This window comes from Polyodon spathula, chromosome 21, assembly GCF_017654505.1.
Source record: "Polyodon spathula isolate WHYD16114869_AA chromosome 21, ASM1765450v1, whole genome shotgun sequence".
NCBI classification, from domain to species: domain Eukaryota; kingdom Metazoa; phylum Chordata; class Actinopteri; order Acipenseriformes; family Polyodontidae; genus Polyodon; species Polyodon spathula.
The window spans coordinates 17,736,930-17,748,473 of NC_054554.1; positions in this window are offsets into that span (position 1 = coordinate 17,736,930).

An 11,544-nucleotide genomic window follows, 5' to 3' on the forward strand; every position below is an offset into this window, starting at 1 on the left:
AACAAGAAAGAGTATACAGTGGAATTAGATCCATTCCAGCATGTCACAATCGCCTCTGTCTCTTTGTTTTATGTTTCTGCAGAAAGAAACAATCGCTTTTATCCCCCATGGTAATTATCAGAAACAGCAAAAGAGGTTTTCAACACCGAGTATTCAATGGTTAAGGTTTGTGGAACACACCGAGAATATCAATACACAGCACGCGCTGAAACCCGGGAGTGAGTTCAGGGTCGGTCCATATTTTCTAGACGGCTGTGCGATAATAAACGGTGTAAAGACGGATTTTGAATACAATGGTTGTTATTTCCACGGCCGTGGAAACTGTTATTAAGAAAATGATTTAAATTCTGTGACAAGTACAACGTTTGGTTGGCTTTACAAAAAGACGATGATAAAAGCAAATTTTCTAAAGTTCCATGGGGTTGACGTGCGAGTTTTGTGGGAGCACAAATGGAAAGCGATGTTAGCAGCTGACTGGGAGCTTCAAGCTTTTCTCAGAGACCGTAGGGTGCCTGAACCGCTGTCAACTAGAGATTCGCTGTTTACAAACCATAACCTGGCGAAACAATTCACTACAATGATTTTACTAGCTTGTATCCTTTTGTTAACAAAACCAAACGTTACCCTGTGGGACACCCTAAAATAATTGAGGACGGTTTTGAAGATCTGAGTCATTACTTTGGTTTAGCTAAGGTTAAAGTGTATCCACCACGGGGTTTTTTCTTCCCAGTTCTGCCTGTAAGGATTGATAAAAATCTGTTTTTCACATGTGTGCTCATGAGAGACAAGAGAACCCAGTGCACTCACCATGATGAACAGAGAGCTTTACATGCGTTTGATGTACTCCTGAACTGATGGTCGCTTTAGAGCAGGGTTTACCGGTTTGCAAAAATCTTTGAGGTTTGGCATGTTGAGAAATCCTCATGCAGTCTCTTTTCAGAGTATATCAAATTACATCTCAGAGGCAAGCAATAAGCATCGGGTTACCCTGAATGGTGTACTGACAATGCAAAACGCGAGCAGTACATACGCGATTACTACGAAAAAGAGGGAGTTCATTTGCACACTGCCAGAATTAACAAGAATCAGGCTAAAATCAGGCAAAAAATTGATTTTGAATGTTTGAAAGATTTGGTTTTTGACCTTACTAAAAACACAGATGAAACAGAGGGGAATTTGAAAGAAATTAACAGCAGCAAGGGATAGTTCGAGTTAAAATGGAGTCTAAAATGAGGTATTAAAAAAAAAACTTTCAAGTTTGTGTATGATAAAAGGGTGCTTACAAAAAAACTTTACATCTTTACCCTACGGGTATTAGACATTGAGTCCTGGATATTAGACTGAAGCATCATTTTTTCATGCATATTGGCAGGGCCTTCTAATTGTGGAAAAAGCTATTTTATAAAACAGTATTTGGAAAGAGGTGAATATATGTTGTCTTGCAAGCCTGATAATATTGCGTGGTGTTATAGTTGCTGGCAACCGCTCTACAAAGACTTGTTGTTAAAATTCCCTTTATTAAATTTATAGAGAATAAATTTGAATTTAATCTATTCAGTCTTGAACTAATTCAAGCATTCAAAATTCTAAAAGGTATTGACAATGTTGACCCAAGGAACTTTTTCGACCTGAAAAAAGAGATTAGACAAAGGGGCATTCAGAACAGAAAATAGGAGGCATTTTTTTGCACAGATAATCGTGAGGGTCTGAAACCAACTCCCCAATAATGTTGTTGAAGCTGACACCCTGGGATCCTTCAAGAAGCTGCTTGATGAGATTCTGGGATCAATAAGCTACTAACAACCAAACGAGCAAGATGGGCCAAATGGCCTCCTCTCGTTTGTAAACGTTCTTATGTTCTTATGTACCACTATGCTGCTGTAATGTTTTTTTTTTTAAAAGAAGGAGTGATTATTTTTTTAAATAGTAGCAATATATTAATTGAGTGATGTGTAATGAGTTAAAACACACAGAAAAAGGACACGCTGCTTTGTCAACTACACCGCGAATAAGGAACCGGGCATAAGTAACAATCTTCCAGGTGGTCGAAGAAGGTTGATGTTTTTATACGTTTCACTTAAAACCAGAAATTAGGGCACTTGGGTTTGTTAATTCCTGCCACCCGGACACATACTAATTCCCGGACTGTCTGGGTCAAACCCGGAGAGGTGGCAACCCTACGTACTTGCTTTTAAAATGAATTCATAGCATTAATTCATAAGAATCTTGAAAAAGGAATTGTTGATTGCTATGCAAAGTTTATGGGATGGTAACGTGTATTTTTTTTACTGTTTTATTTTATGTGAAACCAGTGTCCCCTGTACTGGATCAAGATTAACTATGATGGCGATAATACTGTCAATAAAGAGGATTTGTGCTGTAAACTGCCTCTTTTTATGTTTGGTAAACAAATGTCAATGCATGACTGTTGCAAAGTGGCTGCTGATTGTGTATAGTTGATGGGTGATGCAGTGCAGGAATAATCACAGGCAGGCAATTGAAATTTGGTTAGAAAGACTTTATTTTTGTAATTCCCGGTCTGGTGGCCAAAACATTAAACCTCCTGCAATACACACCTATGAGTAAAGCACAGAGGGTATTTACACAAACGGTTCTGCACAACCAAAATAATAACACAGTATTTATCCACCTCACAATAATACAAGACATGGCCAGCAGTCCGAGTGCGTGCTGTAGTGCTCGTGGTGGGTGATAATTTATTACAGACAGTGAGTGAAGTGCAGTGATGATCCAGTTTAGTGCTGACCAAGGCGACAGCTTTAGAAACGTTTCTTGTCTAGATCATTTTGAATGACCTTTGCTGCTGCAACAGTGTTTGCCACTCCTCCTACTTTTGTGTCGTCTGCAAATTTAACAAGTTTGCTTACTATACCAGAATCTAAATCATTAATGTAGATTAGGAATAGCAGAGGACCTAATACTGATCCCTGTGGTACACCGCTGGTTACCACACTCCATTCTGAGGTTTTTCCTCTAATCAGTACTTTCTGTTTTCTACATGTTAACCACTCCCTAATCCATGTACATGCATTTCCTTGAATCCCAACTGCGTTCAGTTTGAGAATTAATCTTTTGTGCGGGACTTTGTCAAAAGCTTTCTGGAAATCTAAATAAACCATGTCATATGCTTTGCAATTATCCATTATCGATGTTGCATCCTCAAAAAAATCAAGCAAGTTAGTTAGGCACGATCTCCCTTTCCTAAAACCATGTTGACTGTCTCCCAGTACCCTGTTACCATATAGGTAATTTTCCATTTTGGATCTTATTATAGTTTCCATAAGTTTGCATATAATAGAAGTCAGGCTTACTGGTCTGTAGTTACCTGGTTCAGTTTTGTTTCCCTTTTTGTGGATCGGTATTACGTTTGCAATTTTCCAGTCTGTCGGTAACACCCCTGTGTCAAGAGACTGCTGCATGATCTTGGTTAGCGGTTTGTAAATTACTTCTTTCATTTCTTTGAGTACTACTGGGAGGATCTCATCCGGCCCAGGGGATTTGTTTATTTTAAGAGCTCCTAGTCCCTTTAACACTTCTGCCTCAGTTATGCTAAAGTTATTTAAAACTGGATAGGAACTGGATGACATGTGGGGCATGTTGTCAGTATCTTCCTTTGTAAAAACTTGTGAAAAGTAATCATTTAACATATTTGCTATTTTTTTTTCTTCCTCTACGATTTTGCCATTTGTATCTCTTAAACATTTAATCTCCTCTTTGAATGTTCTCTTGCTGTTGTAATATTGGAAAAACATTTTGGAATTGGTTTTAGCTCCCTTAGCAATGTTCATTTCTATTTCTCTCTTGGCCTTTCTAACTTCCTTTTTGACTTGCGTTTGCAGTTCTGTGTACTCTTTCTGCGTACTTTCTTTTTGGTCCTTTTTTAATGCTCTGTAAAGTGCCTTTTTTCGCTGAATATTTTTTTTAATTGATCTATTAAACCATTTTGGCAATTTAGTTTTACATTTAGATTTGTCTACTTTAGGGATATAATTGTTTTGCGCCTCTAGTACTACATTTTTGAAGAACAACCATCCTTCTTCTGTGGGTGTTTTCTCTATTTTACTCCAATCTACTTCTGTTAGTCTCTGTTTCATGCCTTCATAGTTTGCTTTTCTAAAATTGTAAACCTTAGCTTTAGTCTTTACTTTTGGGGATTTAAAAAACACTTCAAATGAGACCATGTTGTGGTCTGAGTTTGCCAGTGGTTCTCTGACCTCTGTTTTAGTTATTCTATCTTCGTTATTTGAAAAGACTAAATCAAGGCATGCCTCCCCTCTAGTGGGTGCCTTCACAAATTGTGTTAGGAAGCAGTCATTTGTCATTTCCACCATTTCTATTTCATCCTTCGTGCTACCCACCGGGTTTTCCCATTTTATTTGGGGGAAGTTGAAATCCCCCATTAGTATGGCTTCTCCTTTGCTACACACATTTCTAATATCATTGTATAACAGATTATTGTGCTCACCGTCTGAATCTGGCGGTCTATAGCATGCTCCTATTATTATGCCTTTTGAATTTTTGTCTGTTATTCTGACCCATATTGATTCGGTTTTATTTTCTTTGTCCAGGTTTAACACCTGGGCTTCAAGACTGTTTCTTATGTATAGCGCTACCCCTCCTCCTCTTCTGTCCTGCCTGTCTTTCCTATACAGTGTATACCCACAAATATTATATTCGTCCCCATCACTCTCAGACAACCACGTTTCTGTAACACCTATCACATCATAGTTATCTGTTAGTGCAGTAGCTTCAAGTTCTAGAATTTTGTTTCTGATACTTCTAGCATTTAGATAAATACATTTAATGGTTGTCTTACCTGAGTTGTTGTTCTTGTTTTGATGCGGTCTCCCTTCTGTTTTTTTGTTGATTTCTCCCCCCTTCCTTTCTAGTTTAAATGCTTCCGAACCTGCTCGAGGATCTTTTCTCCGAGTAGACTAGTTCCCTTGTTATTTAAATGCAGTCCATCCCGTCTATACAGATAGTCCTCGTTGTAGAATGTGGTCCAATGATCAAGATAGGTGAAGCCTTCCCGTGTGCACCACGTCTTCAGCCATTCGTTTTGATTAATTATTTCCAGCTGTCCATATGGTCCTTTGCAAGGTGCCGGTAGTATACCAGAAAATACCACAGTTTTGGTTTTCTCTTTTAATTTCCTTCCTAGCTCTCTGAATTTGTTTTGCAGGGATTTTGGTCTGTCTCTTCCAATGTTGTTTGTACCGATGTGGACGACTACTACCGGGTCGTCTCCTGTTCGTTCTAGGAGCCTGTCCACGTTCTCAGTGATGTGCTTGACCGAGGCTCCCGGAAGGCAGCACACTGTTGTAGTAAGGGGGTCCAAACTGCGAATTGAACTTGCTGTGTTTCTCAATATGGAGTCCCCAACAATCATGACCTCCCTTCTTTTTGCTGTCTGGTCACCACTGTCAATAGGGTCCTGGATGTTGTTCCTTTCATTCTCTTGTTGTTGGTTCTGCTCATCAAAATTCTGAAGTGACTCAAATTTGTTGGTTGTTTTGATTTCTGGTGGTGGTGTTTGACGAAGTTTCTTTTTTTCCCTGCTTCTGCCTACCTGAACCCAGCTGTTCTGACCTTCTATCTCCCTGGTGGCTTTCAGTCTGTTAGGGGTGATGCAGACTTCCATGAATTGTGGGTGTGCCAGTTCCTCAAGATCCTGTTGCTGTCTCACTTCTTCCAGCTCCATTTCTAGCATACTTACTAGTTTATGCAAATCCTGGATCGCGCGGCACTTTACGCACACTTGGTTTAGCTCCGCTGGGTTTTCTCGGATTTCCCACATCAAGCAGGTGTCACAGATTACTGGCTTGAAGACCATGTTGAGGTTTTTTTTTTTTGAAGTTTAGTTTCTTCTGCAGCCGTCAACCTGCTTTCAAACTGCTTCGAAACTGCTCTGTACTTTTCCACGCCTGTACTTTTCCCACTCGCTGTCGCTTCCACTCGCTGTTGCTGGGAAGACTGCCTCATTTAACTGCGTTGTTCTGCTGTGCTGTTGGCTCCTCCCCTCGCCCGTGTCTCAAAACGGCGCTGAATTTGAATCAGCTGCTCCGAGTTTCAGCTTGTTTGTTATCAGAAAAACACACGCGGCTGTTTGACTTTGAGCTGCTGCTGTGTTTCCCCAATGTCCTCTGTTTTCTGATTAAAGCAATTCAAGATGCAATTTCTCCTTTCTGCTTCGAAACTGCTCTGTACTTTTCCACGCCTGTACTTCTCCCACTCGCTGTCGCTTCCACTCGCTGTCGCTGGGAAGATCAAAGACAAATTAGAAACAAAGACAATATAGAAACAAAGACAATTACTTAAACAGACACACATAAACAAACAAAACAGTCACAAATAATTCAAGTACGCTTTTCTCTGCATCTCACATGGTCCTTCCAGTTTATAACCACAAGCCCAAGTGAAGGAAAAGATTAGCATTTCTCTGGCCCCTTTTATGCTATCCCGCGTGGCCCCTTGGAAAACGATTCCAGCTGCATCTATTGTTTGCAACTGCAACCTCGTTTACCTTCCTGGTCAGTACGTTCCTGCAACAGAGTCTCGCTTCTATCCAGGCTTACCGACTTCCCGACCTCAGAAACGAACCGTTCGCCTTTCGCTATTTAGCACTGTCACAGGTTGAGAGGGAGATTTAAACCAGACCTCATTGTATTTCTGTCACATTGACCAAAGACTAAATATATGCGTAAAGCATATTTAGTGTGACCGTGAAACTACAGTTAAACAGTTAACCAATAGAAATTAAATAGTTTAAAACTGATTTTTTTTTTTTTTTAAACGATTCCCTAATCATAACTGCAATTGCTACAAATTTAGCAAAAGCAGGAAAGATGTCAGAATAGTTCTCAAAAAAAACCCTGCATACCTCATCCATGGTCTTAAAACCATAATTTTTGAGCATGTGCTTTACTTGTCCAAATTCTTGTCCGAGTGTCAGGAGGTAAGATGCTCTAATACCAGGGTCATGCAGATTGCTATATGGGACACTGGGAGCTATGAGCATTTTATTTTATTTTATTTATTTTTCCATTGCATAAAACTACTTCATAATATAAACACATTTATTGAATAGGGATGAAAAGGGGATCTGTGGTCTTTTAGAAACACACTGCTGTTATTTTTTTGTGGTTTATTAAAAATTTACTGCGTATAACGCAGAATTATGCATAAACACGACCTCTGGAGATGGCACCCTACAAAACTTCTAACAAAATCTACATTTATTCATTTGAACTACCCCTGAGTAAAAATGAAGAAAAACAAGATTGTTCCAAAAGTTGTGTCTTTGGTCAGACGTGTTAAGCATCCCGGCAACATCAGTCCCTAGTGAGCAGGTATTCAGTAGTGCTGGGCAGACTGTAAGCAACTGCCAGTCATTGCTTAACTTAAAAAAAAATGTGGATACTTTCATGTTCCTTAACACAATAAAAATACAAGCCATGGACAACACTCTTGTTTGTAAACTGCTGTGGACAGTGATAACTTTTTTTAGTTTATTTATTTATTTTTTCTCTCTCTTAATTGGTTGTTACTTTAACTTGTTATGGATTTAAACAATTATTACTTATTATTATTATTATTATTATTATTATTATTATTATTATTATTATTTTTAGATTTTCTGGTATAAATTAACACAAATAAGGTAAAAAAAATGTAATATATATTTTTAATTACTAGATGCATAAACTGATGTAATCAACTGAGTGTGCAAAAATAAAATAAAAAGTTAAAACACAAAAACACTTGCTCACAGAGCAAAATAAATATTTAAACCAAAACAAAATCACGAACACAAAATACTAGGGATGGCAGAAAGGGATCCGAAGGTTCGAATCCGTGTTGGACCTATCGAAGCAGAGTCAAAGCCTCATCTGAACCTAAATTCCCACGTCATCATGCTTTTCACTTGTCATGTCCCATATGCGTAACATCACACCAGAGATGGGAAGACGATACCTGCTCATTTGGATTGCTGTGTCACCCTGAAAGTTTTATATATAGTATAAAACTTTGTAAATGTAATTGGAAAGTTATGTGTTGTGTTTAAATAGTTTGACAATAGGCGACATTCATTAAAACTTTCTCAAATTTATATGCAGCAGTATCACATATGTTTATAGATTGTTATACTTGGGAGTCATGGGATATCAATTTGCGGTCAAAGATGTATATCAATTGTATTGTAATGCAATAAAAAAAAACACATTTTCTCATTGATTCGTCCATATTTCATTGTTAAATTATGATCTTTAACAACGTGTTTTTGTCACGAGCATCAATGAAATCCTTGTAATGCCATGTTTGTTGTGTTCCATGTCTAAACCTGTTTGTTCATTCAGGGAAATTTCTATTTAATCTTATTATTATTATACAGGTTATAAATTGATCATATATTACCATATCCATATACCCTATCAATGTGCATGTGTGTGTGACACAATGAAATACCTACAAGCAAGGGCATGACACTGCCTCCTCAACATAGCTAACTGGTGTACTGTAATGCATTCATTTAAAGTATCTTTGGACCAGAAAAGCATTGACACATGAATCATTATCATGTGCCAGAGTATTAACAGGGTTCGTTTCAGCTTTGAATGAAGCAAACAAAATGAAGTTGCCTTTGTGAAGTGCTGCTGACACCTGTGATTGGTTCGCCCTAGCTGAAATGAAACACAAGATTCACGGAAATACCCGATGTAAGTGCTTATAAGCCAATGAGCGGAAAATGTCTTGGTCTGAGTGTTCATATGAATTACTACAGAGACTAAAGCAAGATGAAGTATTTGAACCGTGAAACACTCTTGTATACTGTCACTAACACCAGCGGTATTATCAAATGTAAGATTGAATTAACCTCCATACAGTGAAACTGGTGGTGGATGTTAAAACGTTCTATATTCAAGTAATGGTGCATATTGCCTAATTCTAGGGACCTTTGCTGTGCTTAAACCTTTATTTAATAATCTGTAGGCTATGGCTGAAGGCAGAGGAGGCCGCTCTTGGGTGTGGCTGCACTTCACTTTGGTTGTTTCCAATAAGGTGCAATGTGGCTTGTGTAACAACCTACTCAGCTACAACAGAAACACATCTAGGATGTTGAGGCACTTGCGGTCAAGACATCCTGATGTGCGTCAGTGTGGGGCTGGAAGGGTTGTGGATGGAAACATTGCTGGTGCTGCAGCACGTAGGCCCACTGAACCAGGTATGTTGCTTTTGAAATAAAGATATTTGTTTATTATTTTGAATTGAACATACATGCATATTAAAGAACCAGAGATCAAAACATTGAGGATAAACACATTTAGCTAAGTTGGTTTATTGAGAAATGTGAACTTTCATAAACACAGAATGCAATGTCAACGTTTCATTTTAATTTTCCCTTTTATGTTAACGTGAGATCCAGACAGGCCGAACTGGATGCGGCTCTGGTTAAAACGGTTGTGTGGGACTCCCAGTCTTTTTCAGTGGTGAGGAGAAGGGCTTCAAAGCTTTTGTCAATCAGCTTGATGCAAAGTACATCCTCCCAAGCAGGAAGGCTTTGAAAACCATTGTGGCTTGCCAGTATGCCATTCTCAAGGAAAGGGTGAGGACTGAAGTGAGAAGTCCAACTGAGTATGGCCTCACATCAGATATGTGGACATCTATCAACATGTAAGCCTACTTAGCTGTGACATGCCACCTTACCACAGACCAGTCACAACTGTCCACCTTACTCCTGGGGATTTCTCACTTTCCCCAAACTCACACAGCAGACCATATTGAAGAGGCCCAGAGCCAACTGATGACCACTTGGGGAATTGATGATAAGGCAACTGCCTTCATCACTGATAACAGCGCAAATATAGTGGCCTCTGTGCGGCAGCTTGCCATCCACCATACGCCATACTTTGCGTACACCTTGAATCTTTTTGTGAAGAAAGCATCGGATCAAACAACTAACTGGAAGTTATCCACACCAGGGCCCGCAAAGTAGTGGGGTACTTCAAATCAAGTACAACTGCAAAGGAGAGGCTGGCAGAGGTACAAGTGCAGCTCAACAGGCCAAAGCTGAAGCTCATCCAAGAGGTGGACACTGGCTGGAACAGCAAATTTGCCATGTTGAACCAACTTTTCACACAAAGGGAGATGGTTGCTGCAGCCCTCGCCACCCTGCCCACAGACATCACTCATGTGAGCTCTGTGGAATATGAAGCCATCCACCAGTATTTAGGGGTACTGGGGCCCTTCAATACAGCAACTGTTGAGCTTTCAGAGGAGAAACGTGTGTCAGCATCAAAGGTCATACCATGGATCAGAATGCTCCAACATGTGCTGGTAAAGAAGTGTGTACACATTGACCATCCTGTAGCTGGAGATTTGGCAGCACAGCTAAAGCACTACTTACAAATAAGGTGTGGTTCAGTACAGACTGTCAGACTCCTGGCTCTCTCCACTCTGCTTGATCCCCGCTTTAAATTCCTGGCACAAGAAGCTGTAAAAATCCTAACTACAGAGTGTGCTTCTGTAATCAGGGCTTGACAAAGACAAAACCACAACACCCTCTACATCAACAAGATGAGCCCCAACACCCTCTACATCAACAGGGTCAGCCCCAACACCATTCCTGTCAGAAAACCAGTGTCTGTGGCACATGTTTGACAGCAAAATCAATTCAACAAGGAGCACACAGACATGAGTGATGCGTATCTGGATCGAAGTGGGGACCCTTTGCATTACTGGGCATTGAACTGCACACCATATCCCCACCTCTTTGAGCTAGCTCGGAAATACCTCTGCATTCCGGCATCATCAGTACCATGTGAACATATAGTTTCTAAAGCTGGTAAACTCGTTAATAAAAAAAAAGAAGCAGACCTAGTCCCAACACCATACAACAGGTCATGTTCCTCAATAAAAATAAACCGGATGCATCTTAAGCATGTTGCTGCTCTTGTCCACTTCATCTCTCTATCCCCCCTTCATTTACAAAGTGTGCCACCAAGCATTTCTTAGTCAGATCGGAACCATATTTCACATATATTCAAACAATACAATCTCACAGTTATATTAAACATTACCCTCCCATTACAATACCCAATATTACCATTTTTTTTTTGTGCAATTCAGCGATAAATTAAGAGCTGAAACCAGGATGCATGCTCACTATTTAAAACAGGGACCTCACTCACTCATACACATCTGTCAACTCTTATGCATCTCTTTTTTCTGATTGTTTTGTATATTGTATCACTTATTGTAAAATGATCACAAAAAAAACAACAACAAAAAAACTCATGCATCTCATGTGAGACTGGTATTTTGTAAGCAAGTGTTACTTTTCCCAATATTGTCACAATTTTTTGTCGTTAATACAATTTAAAATGAAAAATAAAGGTCGTGATAATATGGAAAAGAGTAACACATGCTTAAAAATACGGGAGCCTCCCTCCAATGAATTACAGGAGTTGACAAGTATGAATGATTAGATAAGATTTAGATACAAACTAACATTACTCTTTCAAT